This window comes from Moschus berezovskii, chromosome 8 (genome assembly GCF_049115385.1).
Source record: "Moschus berezovskii isolate FMDL1 chromosome 8, NW_MosBer_1.0, whole genome shotgun sequence".
In the NCBI taxonomy this organism is placed as follows: Eukaryota; Metazoa; Chordata; class Mammalia; order Artiodactyla; family Moschidae; genus Moschus; species Moschus berezovskii.
The window spans coordinates 23,882,121-23,893,806 of record NC_142467.1 but is presented as its reverse complement, the minus strand read 5'-3'; positions in this window follow the sequence as shown (position 1 = coordinate 23,893,806).

Sequence of the window (11,686 nt, the reverse complement as noted above, 5' to 3'; positions counted from 1 at the left end):
GGGCTGGAAGAAGCACCAGCTGGAATCAAGATTGCTGGGAGAAATATCAATAACCTCAGATATGCAGATGACACCACCCTTATGGCAGAAAGTGAAGAGGAACTCAAAAGCCTCTTGATGAAAGTGAAAGAGGAGAGTGAAAAGGTTAGCTTGAAGCTCAACATTCAGAAAACAAAGATCATGGCATCTGGTCCCATCACTTCATGGGAAATAGATTGAAAAACAGTGGAAACAGTGTCAGACTTTATTTTTGGGGGCTCCAAAATCACTGCAGATGCTGATTGCAGCCATGAAATTAAAAGACGCTTACTCCTTGGAAGGAAAGTTATGACCAACCTTGATAGTATATTAAAAAGCAGAGACATTACTTTGCCAACAAAGGTCTGTCTAGTCAAGGCTATGGTTTTTCCCGTGGTCATGTATGGATGTGAGAGTTGGACTGTGAAGAAAGCTGATCACCGAAGAATTGATGCTTTTGAACTGTGGTGTTGGAGAAGACTCTTGAGAGTCCCTTGGACTGCAAGGAGATCCAACCAGTCCATTCTAAAGGAGATCAATCCTGTGTGTTCATTGGAAGGACTGATGCTGAAGCTGAAACTCCAATACTTTGGCCACCTCATACGACGAGTTGACTCACTGGAAAAGACTCTGATGCTAGGAAAGTTTTGCGGGTGGGAGGAGAAGGGGACGACAGAGAATGAGATGGCTGGATGGCATCACTGACTCGATGGACATGAGTTTGAGTGAACTCCGGGAGTTGGTGATGGACAGGGAGGCCTGGCGTGCTGTGATTCATGGGGTCGCGGAGAGTCAGACATGACTGAGCGACTGAACTGAACTGAACTGATTTTCAATACAAATTTAGAAGCATGAACCAGGACTAAAGTGCACAACTCACCAGGAGCACATTTCTGTTCAATAAAGGGAACCATTTTTTATCACTTACAGCTCATGCCATGTCTTATGAACATGGAATCACTGAAAATGTTCATATTTTCACGAAGTCACAGACTTTCCAGAAAGGCCTTTTGTACTAGGTAGTACTTAACACAAATTCTAATGTCTTTTCAAGATTTAAGACTCAATATTCATCCTTCAATTTTTTTTCCTGATGGTCTTCCTTATTCAACAATCTTCAGACGCTGCCTGTTCGCCTCAAGAGAAAATCCTAAAGCCTCTGATTAGCTTTTTAAAACTTCTTCTTAACTTTGCCCTAATTTGTAAGTTCATCTTCCTTTGTGAATCCTCTGCTCTAGTAAGGCTGTTTCTTCCTTCTCTACCACAGAATAATGTTCTTCTTACCTTCTCATCTTTTCTTATCTCCTGGCCTGGGAGATCCAGTCCTTCTTCTTTCACAGTTAAAGGAGATAGAAACTCAAGGAAAAGCTTTGTCCTTTTTCTTTAGGATGCCATCTATCTGACTCTTCTGAACTGCCACTGTGGCAATATAACTCATGTTCAGTTCAGTCAATAAGTCATGTCCGACTCTTTGCGACCCCATGGACTGCAGCACTCCAGGCCTCCCTATCCATCACCAACTCCTGGAATTTACTCAGACTCATGTCCAGTGAGTCGGTGATGCCATCCAACCATCTCATCCTCTGTCGTCCCCTTCTCCTCCTGCCCTCAATCTTTCCCAGCATCAGGGTTTTTTCCAATGAGTCAGTTCTTCACATCAGGTGGCCAAATTATTGGAGTTTCAGCTTCAACATCAGTCCTTCCAATGAACACCCAGGACTGATCTCCCTTAGGATGGACTGGTTGGATCTCTTTGCAGTCCAAGGGACTCTCAAGAGTCTTCAACACCACAGTTCAAAAGCATCAATTCTTCGGAGCTCAGCTTTCTTTCTAGTCCAATTCTGACATCCATACATGACCACTGGAAAAGCCATAGCCTTGACTAGATGGACCTTTCTTGGCAAAGCTTTTGTTTGATGGCAAATATGCCATCTAGGTTGGTCATAACTTTTCTTCCAAGGAGTAAGCATCTTTTAATTTCATGGCTCTAGTCACCATCTGCCGTGATTTTGGAGCCCTGCCCCCCCGCCAAATAACTCATGTTAACAATCATATATTGAATTTTACATTGTAATTATGTTACCATTTCATAAGTGCATATCTGATCCTCTCAACCAGAATTTTATTCATTGTAATAGATATAGTTCATTGAGCTCCTACTTTGTTCCGTTATCTCAAATCCTCATAAAAACCTCCTCAAGGTAGCTGAAGAAGCTGTCATCACCTCACCCCTTCTCCCTTGTCACTTACTTCTAGCGCATGGCCATGGAATCTGAAGTTTTGCTTTCTCTCCCCTGTGAACACGGGACATCTAAGAAGTGCAGTGAGTTAAAGAATCTAGGAGCAGCCTTCACCAAAGGTGGAAGGGAGTTGCAGACAAAAGTACACTCAACTCCTCACTCCTCATGGAGGATAACTCTGAGGTGAGTTTAACATAGTTTCTCATAGTTCCCCCATGGGATCGAGCCCCTACCCCTTGCCCACAGTGATTACCTATTTGATGACACACCCTTTATTTGCTTCCTTCCCTTCCCTGTCTCACTTCCCTCTGTAATAGAGCTTCTTGGGATCACCTCCCAGATAACTTATAATTCAATATGAGTCTTGGAGTCTGATTCTGGGGGAAGCTAACTTAGCAACAGCTATTGCTATCCACACACATAACAGATGACAAAACTGAGATTCAGAGAGGTTAAATAACTTGACCAAAGTTCTAGAGCTAACAGAGGCGGAGGAAGGATTTAAATACAGTCTTTCTGTCCCAGCAACTCAGGTTTGGAGCTGATTTACTGTCTGTATTATCATACTGTAATGCTCTGTGAACACTCGACAAAGAATCTAGTCAAGTGACTGTAAAAACCATAAAGATTTCAAGTCAGTTTAGCTTTTCTTTCCCTAATATCATTTATCACCGTGTTAAATGCTGCATTATTTGTGTGGCTAGATGATTAAATGTTTACCTCTCTCTCTAAATTATATGATCTATGAGAGCAAGGACTGTACCTATTTTGGCTTACTATTGTTTCCCTGGCACTTAATAAATATTTTAAGTGGAAGATAAGATGTAATAGAAGCCACAAGTAAGTAAGCAGGAATCACGAGGTAGAGAGCTGGGGAGAGAGGGGTGATTGGGGGCGTTTGGTACTGGGGGCAGAGTCAAGATGAGTGATTGTGTTGAGTAGAGAAATAGAATGAAGTCGTGACAGGGTTCTTGAGTCATGGGAATGGTGTCTCCACTAAAGGAGATAATAACATGGTCCCCATTCTTCAGACATAACCACAAGCATGCCTGTTAGTTCCCAAGAGCTGCTTGTGGATTCTGAACAATAAAAAATATTACAGTTCCCTATGAGACTAGTCATTTTACTGGGGGACAGTTTTCTTATTTTCCCTTATTCTCCAGGAATCTGTATAATAAACCTCACCACTTAAGGCAAGTCAACCCACCTTTGGAACTCAAATGCTTACAGATTTGTTAACTGAAGACAGTAATATTGTCATACTTTTTCAGAGTTGTGAAAGAGTGTACGTGAAGTCACTTTGACAATTTAACATTTTTATACAAATACAAGGCATGAATTTTGGACCACTTTTAATAAAGCAAAACATATTATCACATTATTTCTTCACAAATGCTACTGTAATACTCATGATAGCTCTATATGAATTTTTCCCATTTGGTTGTGAATAAGGAGCCTGGTGGTCTATAGTCCATGGGATTGCAAAGAGTCAGACACGACTGAGTGACTAACACTTTCACTTGTTGTTCAGTGGCTCAGTCGTGTCTGACCCTTTGCAACCCCGTGGACTGCAGCACCCCAGGCTTCCCTGTCCTTCACTATCTCCTGGAGTTTGCTCAGACTCACGTCCATTGAACTGGTAACGCCACTCAACCGTTTCATCCTCTGTTGTTCTTCTCTTCCTGCCCTCAATCTTTCCCAGCATCAGGGTCTTTTCCAATGAGTAGGCTTTCACATCAGGTGGCCAAAATATTGGAGCTTCAGCTTTAGCATCAGTCCTTCCAGTGATTATTCAGGGTTGATTTCTTTTAGGATTGACAAGTTTGATCTCCTTGGGTCCAAGGGACTCTCAAGAGTCTTCTCCAGCACCACAGTTCGAAAGCATCAATTCTTCAGTGCTCAGTCTTCCTTATGGTCCATCACTCACATTCATACATGACTACTGGAAAAAACATAGCTTTGACTGTATGCACCTTTGTCAACAAAGTGATGTCTCTGCTTTTTAATAACCTGTCTAGGTTTGTCATAGCTTTTCTTCCAAGGAGCAAATGTCTTTGAATTTCATGGCTGCAGTCACCATCTTCAATGATTTTGGAGCCCAAGAAAATGAAGTCTGTCACTGTGTTCATTTTTTCCTCATCTATTTGCCATGAAGTGATGGGACCAGATGGCATGATCTTCTGTTTTTGAATGTTGAGTTTTAAGCCAGCTTTTCACTCTCCTGTTACATCCTCATGAAGAGACTCTTCAGTTCCTCCTCACTTTCTGCCATTAGGGTGGTATCATCAGCATATCTGAGGTTATTGATATTTCTCCCAGCAATCTTGATTCTAGCTTGTGCTTCATCCAAACCAGCATAACACATGGTGTACTCTGCATACAAGTTAATTAAACAGTGTGACAATACACAGCCTTGACGTACTCCTTTCTCAATTTGGAACTCTTCTGTTGTTCCATGTCCGGTTCTAACTGTTGGTTCTTGACCTGCATACAAGTTTCTCAGGAGGCAGGTAAGGTGGTCTGGTATTCCCATCTCTTTCAGAAGTTTCCACAGTTTGTTGTGATCCACACAGTCAAAGGCTTTAGTGTAGTCAATGAAGCAGAAGTAGATGTTTTTCTGGAATTTTCTTGCTTTTTTGATGATCCAATGGATGTTGGCTATTTAATCTCTGGTTCCTCTGCCTTTTCTAAATCCAGCTTGTACATCTGGAATTTCTTGGTTCATGTACTGTTGCAGCCAACTTGAAGGGTTTTGCTAGCATGTGAAATGAATGTAATTGTGCAGTGGCTTGAACATTCTTTGGCATTGCCCTTCTTTGGGGTTTGAATGAAAACTGATGTTTTCCAGTCCTGTGGCCACTGCTGAGTTTTCCAAATTTGCTGGCATATTGAGTGCAGCACTTTCACAGCATCATCTTTCAGGACTTGAAATAGTTCAGCTGGAATTCCATCACCTCCACTAGCTTCGTTTGTCCCAGTGCTTCCTAAGGCCCACTTCACTTCACACTCCAGAATTTCTGGTTCTAGGTGAGTGATTTCACCATAGTGGCTATCCAGGTCATTAAGACTTTTTTTTGTATAGTTCTTCTGTGTATTGTTGCCACCGTCTTCTTAATATCTTCTGCTTCTGTTAGGTCCATACCATTTCTGTACTTTAATTGTGCCCATCTTTGCATGAAATGTTCCCTTGGATCTCTAATTTCCTTTTAGAGATCTCTAGTCTTTCCCATTCTATTGTTTTCCTCTATTTCTTTGCATTTTTCATGTAGGAAGGCTTTCTTATTTCTCCTTGCTATTCTTTGGAACTCTGCATTCAGATGGGTATATCTTTCCTTTTCTTCTTTGCCTTTCATTTCTCTTCTTTTCTCAGCTGTTACTAAGGTCTCCTCAGACAGCCATTTTGCCTTCTTGCATTTCTTTTCTTTGGGAATGGTTTTGATCACCACCTCCTGTACAATGCTACAAACCTCTGTCCATAGTTCTTCTGGCACTCTATCAGATCTAACTCCTTGAATCTATTTGTAACTTCCACAGTATAATCATAAGGGATTTGATTTAGGTCACACTTTCACTTACACTAATCTATTTTATGTCCAATGCATAATCACTTCTGCTTCTATCATTTAGCTGAAAATAAATGTTTAAAAAAATGACAGAAAATATATTTGGAACTCAAGCAATAAATAGTTCTAAAAAAAATCACTCCCTCTCGGCAGAAATGCTCCACTGATAATACACATGACTGGGAAATGATGAGTTCTCATCCCAGTCACACCATGATTAACACTGATTAAGCTTCTTAGCCATTTGTGCTCAACAGCCTTAGTTAGGTCATCAGTTCAGTTCAGTTCAGTTCAGTCGCTCAGTCGTGTCCGACTCTCCGCGACCCCATGAATCACAGCACGCCAGGCCTCCCTGTCCATCACCAACTCCCGGAGTTCACTCAAACTCATGTCCACAGAGTCGGTGATGCCATCCAGCCATCTCATTCTCCGTCGTCCCCTTCTCCTCCCGCCCCCAACCTTTCCCAGCATCAGAGTCTTTTCCAGTGAGTCAGCTCATCGCATGAGGTGGCCAAAGTATAGGATAGGATAAATTAAATATAATGTGGTTCAAGTGTAACAAATAACATCCCTATATTTAACAGAAATACATTCTTCATGACAGGGGTTCTCAAACCCTGCTGTAGTAGAACTGCCAGTGTCAAACCCCTACTCTCTTGGCATCTACCTATTCTACGCAAGCAGTGGCCTGTCACTGCTAATGCTAGTTACCCTCTGACTGAGGGCTTTCTCTGGCCAGGGGAGATGCTCAGACTGTACATTGGGCAGTTTGGAGGTGTTTGTGAGGAGATATTTTCAGAAGCTGCCCTCAGCCAAGGACAAGCGGAAGCTGAAGAATAAAAACCAGTTTCTGTGTCCCTCAGGTGTGCCTCCTCCCAGGGTCTCTGTGCAATTGCCCAGACCTCCATGGTAGAACTGAGCCCCAGTTGCTTTTAGCAGTAATCAGCTCATTAACACATTCTGTATTAATTTCCTTCCCTTCCCTCCTCTCCTATTGAAATTTCCCAGGCTGCCCTCCCAAATAAACACTTGAACACTCAGGTCCTAGTTTCAGTGTCTGCTTCTGGGGAAACCCAAATCAGGATACCTGGTCTATAAACCAATGCCAATTTTTAAAAATCCATGGAAAAATGGAAAAGAAGGACATGGTATATACCCTGCACATCTCATGAAGCTAAATTTATGTGATTCAAAAGATATTTTTCCCCTGACAGTGATTCTTCTGTTTTTTCCCTCTCTCCCTTCCTTCCTCTCTGCCTGTCCCCTACTCCCTGATCTCCCTTTTAACCATTTCTGACCTGAAATGTCTTTTCTTTTTATGAAACAGAGTTGTAGAAAATTGTCGTTAACAGTAACAAAATATTCCCCACTTCACAAAATTCATAATTCAGTAGTTTTTGTTGATGCTTTAGTATTCTGTAAAATCTAGAAAACTAGAAGTTACTGCTGCTATATATACTATGTGTCATATTTCATTATTTGCACAATTAGATAAAGAAAGAAGAGAAAGTTAAAATATTAAAAAGTTTGTTAAGATAACAAATGAAATTGAGTTCTTCAAAAACATGTATTAAGAAATATAGTTAGAAATATCTTAGATAGTTTTAGTTAGGTTAAGTTTCATCACCCACAACTTCTGATGTACTTAAAACTCTCACTTTATTTTATCTATAATTATCTCAAGGTGCTATTTAACCCTTTCCTTGTATAGTTATTTTAAAGTCTATTAAAGGGGCTTATGTATTTGATGTACTAACTAAATTTAGAGGGGATTGGGTTACTGGGAGCTTCTCCAGGAAATCCAAGAAAGCAACCAGAATTAAGAGACTCTGCAAAATTCCTAAGGTGAAGAGGCCAAAGGTTAGTTGGATTCTGTGACTCTGTTTCAGGTGGGAGTTAAACTGTTTCCGGTGTTTCAGGGAGTATTTAAATTGTTGCCACAGAGGCAAAGGATAGGAGTTAATTATGAGGAAAATGGAAACTGGAGTCTCACACCACCTGGAGTCCCCCATTTCCCTTGCCCTAAAACCATTCCGCTTCCTTTTCTCCTTTATTTCTAGCATGGCGCATTATCATGTAAAGGAACCCAGGTGCAGAAAGGAAACAGAGGAATCTAACAGATAAAGAAAAACAAGCTAGAAATGATGAAGGGGAAAAATTTCTGATATAGAATAATGAAAAAATTAACAAAATAAAGACCAAAACATAAAAAACAAACAATAAAAAAGAACACATTTTCCTACTCTCTCAAGAAAAGGGATATTTATTCTCAATCCAATTCGTCTAAGCACCTTTAACCATGAAAAGTGAAAGTGAAAGTCGCTCAGTCCTGTCTGACTCTTTGCGACCCCATGAACTATAACTATATAGTCCACGGAATTCTCCCGGCCAGAATACTAGAGTGGTTAGCCTATCCCTTCTCCAGGGGATCTTCCTGACCCAGGAATTGAACTGGGGTCTCCTGCATTGCAGGCGGATTCTTTACCAGCTGAGCTACCGGGGAAGCTCCACCTTTAACCATATATAAGCTTAAATGTTTTAAGAGAGCTCTAATAATTTTCATTTATGTTTTAAAGCCTCAGTTTGTACTATTCTTTCATTTTTCCATGGTGTTTATAATTTTCTTCAAGCTTATTTATTGTACCACATACTGTAATATCTGAAGAGCTATTTACTTTTTCATCAAAATAATTTCCATTAACCTATATCTCCTCAATGTTATTTGCTCAACACATCTTCCTAGTAAGAAAATGTATGCTCTTGAAAATTTTAAGATGAGGTCAACAAATGCACTAAGGATATTCAGTTCAGTTCAGTCGCTCAGTCATGTCCGACTCTTTGCGACCCCATGAATCACAGCACGCCAGGCCTCCCTGTCCATCACCAACTCCCGGAGTTCACTCAAACTCATGTCCATCGAGTCGGTGATGCCATCCAGCCATCTCATTCTCTGTCATCCCCTTCTCCTCCTGCCCCCAATCCCTCCCAGCATCAGAGTCTTTTCCAGTGAGTCAACTCTTCGCATGAGGTGGCCAAAGTATTGGAGTTTCAGCTTTAGCATCAGTCAAAATTTTGAGGTCAATGAAACCTTTTGAGGAAGCCTATTTAGTTAGCTGAATGTGTACTAGGGCATGAAACACAATTATGCTCTTTATCACTTCTTGCTTAGTATTCCCCTCAGAAATGTTCTCTAAAATTGTATTACTGAGTCAGTTATCTTTTCACATATTGAAGTATCAAATCTGTAACATATTTTAGAGTGTATTATATTCATATTTGAGTTTCCAGTAAAATCAGAATGAGTCAAATTCATTTTTTAGAAATAAGTGTTCTTTTTACCCGTAAATCTTTGCCCAACATTTCTGATTATTTGTTGTTATTGCTCGGTTGCTAACTCATGTATGACTCTGGGAACCTATAACTGCAGCATGCCAGGCTTTCCTGTCCTTCACCATTTCCCGGAGCTTGCTCAAACTCATGTCCATTGAATCAGTGATGCCATCCAGCTATCTCATCCTCTGTCACCCTCTTCTCCTCTTGCCCTCAAATCTTTCTGAACATCAGGGTCTTTTCCAATGAGTCGGCTCTTCTCATTAAGTGGCCAAAGTATTGGAGCTTCAGTTTCAGCATCAGTCCTTCCAATGAGTATTCAGGGTTGATTTTCTTTAGGATTGACTGTTTGGATCTCCTTGCTGTCCGGGGACTCTCAAGTCTTTTCCAGCCACAGTTCAAAAGCATAGATTTTTCAGTGCTCAGTCTTCTTTATGGTCCAACTCGCACATCCATACATGACAGACTTTTGTCAGCAAAGTGCTATCTGTGCTGCTTAATACTCTATCTAGGTTTGTCATAGCTTTTCTTCCAAGGAGCAAGTGTCTCTGAATTTCATGGCTGCAGTCACCATTTCCAGTGATTTTGGAACTCAAGAAAATGTTACTGTTTCCATTTCCTCCCCATCTATTTGCCATCTATTATTTATTCTACATTAAATGTTGTTTAATTCTATATCCGGAGTAATTTTTCTCAAATCACAGACATCAAAGATTGTTTTACTAAGAGTAAAAGCTATTTGGAATTTTCCTCTCTTTTTGTATATTGTTCGGTTTTTCAGTGCCTCCCTGTTTAATATTATCTGTGAATTTAATTAGCAGACTGTTTACTTCCCTTTGTTAACTAATGTTACATAACACCACACCTAACATCAGTCCCTGCAGAAACCCTGTAATGCCTCTCACCAAATAAATATTTCATTTTTTAAAAAATGTTCTCCAGTTTTTGACTTATGAAACTTCAAGGAGTACATTATCTATGTCAGGAAATTCAGGGACTTGGAAGAAAAGGAAAGGGAAAAACAGAGGTAGAAATTGAAGGAGAAATTAGCAGAAAAAAATTAGACTGTAGAGACTATAAATGAAAGACGGAGAGGTCAAGGTAAATAGAAAAAGAAAAAAGGCAATAGAAAAAATAAAGAAGGCAAAACATTTAGCCTTTTTTGGAAAAAAATAAGTCACTGAAGACAGAAGACTAATTTAAGGGCGTATTCAAAGAACAATAAAGATCAAGGCCTAGATCCATCCAATAAACAGAATGTGTAAAAAATTTGAAAATATCTCATCAGAAATGTGTGGTAATCTCTTTAGATGGAAAAGACAACAGTACTCTAAGACTGAATATAATGTAAGACACTGGTATTAGGTTGATATATACATAGAGTAGATCTCTCCCACTGGTTGAGCAACTGATGTCTAAAGATGTGAGCTGATCTAATTTAGTGTTTTTTAAAAGAATGGAGACCTGTTCAAAGCAATTGACAAAGATGGCTAGAATTGGGTTAGGCAGTAGGTTAGACTACAAGTTGTGTCTGCATTGTAGGAACTAGAAAATAGTATACATCGGTATGTAATTGGTGTTGGACTGCATTAAATATTGACCTTTAGATGCTAAAGAATTTCCAGAAAAGGGAATGGATGTAATTCTGCAAATTAGTGAGTCTGACCTGGAATCTCAGGCAGAATAACTATGCTGTGTGTTAACCCAGAGCTGGTGATTACCTGCCAGTCCAATGTCTTATGTTCAGAGGTTGATGATGGTGTTGCATACCTTTTTCTTGTTTAGCATACTATATTGGTTCTTAAACATAAACATGCAAATTTGGAGAATTCATTAAAACAAGAGTACTGCTGATTCAAGAGGGTCTGCGGTGGGGGTCTAAGAATTTGCATGTCTAACAAGTTCCTGGGATATTGCTGGTCTGAGATTATTATTTTGATAAGTCAGTCCTTCACTCTCCCTACTGCGTTAAGAGGCAAGAAGAATGAAGGAGTCCTTAGGACAACTACTAATTACCTCGTCATTGATTTGGCAACCAGGCTTATGGAAATAGACATTTCTAAAGGAAAACATCTTGTGTGCACCTTGCCACCTCCTTTAGTTGTCTTTTCCTTTTTCCCTTTGCCTCTTGTTCCACAGCCCCTTCCCATTCTCAATGTGCTTCTTGTGGGTTTGAGTATTACCTTTAGTAGAGAAAATATTAATCTCAAATATCAATATTTAATGGTATTTAACGAAGAATTGATGCTTTTGAACTGTGGTGCTGGAGAACACTCTTGAGAGTCCCTTGGACTGTAAGGAGATCCATTGCAGTCCATTCTAAAGGAGATCAACCCTGGGTGTTCATTGGAAGGACTGATGCTAAAGCTGAAACTCCAATACTTTGGCAACCTCATGCGACGAGTTGATTCACTGGAAAAGACTGATGCTAGGAGGGATTGGGGGTGGGAGAAGGCGTGGACGACAGAGAATGAGATGGCTGGATAGCATCACCGACTCCATGGACATGAGTTTGCGTGAACTCTGGGAGTTGGT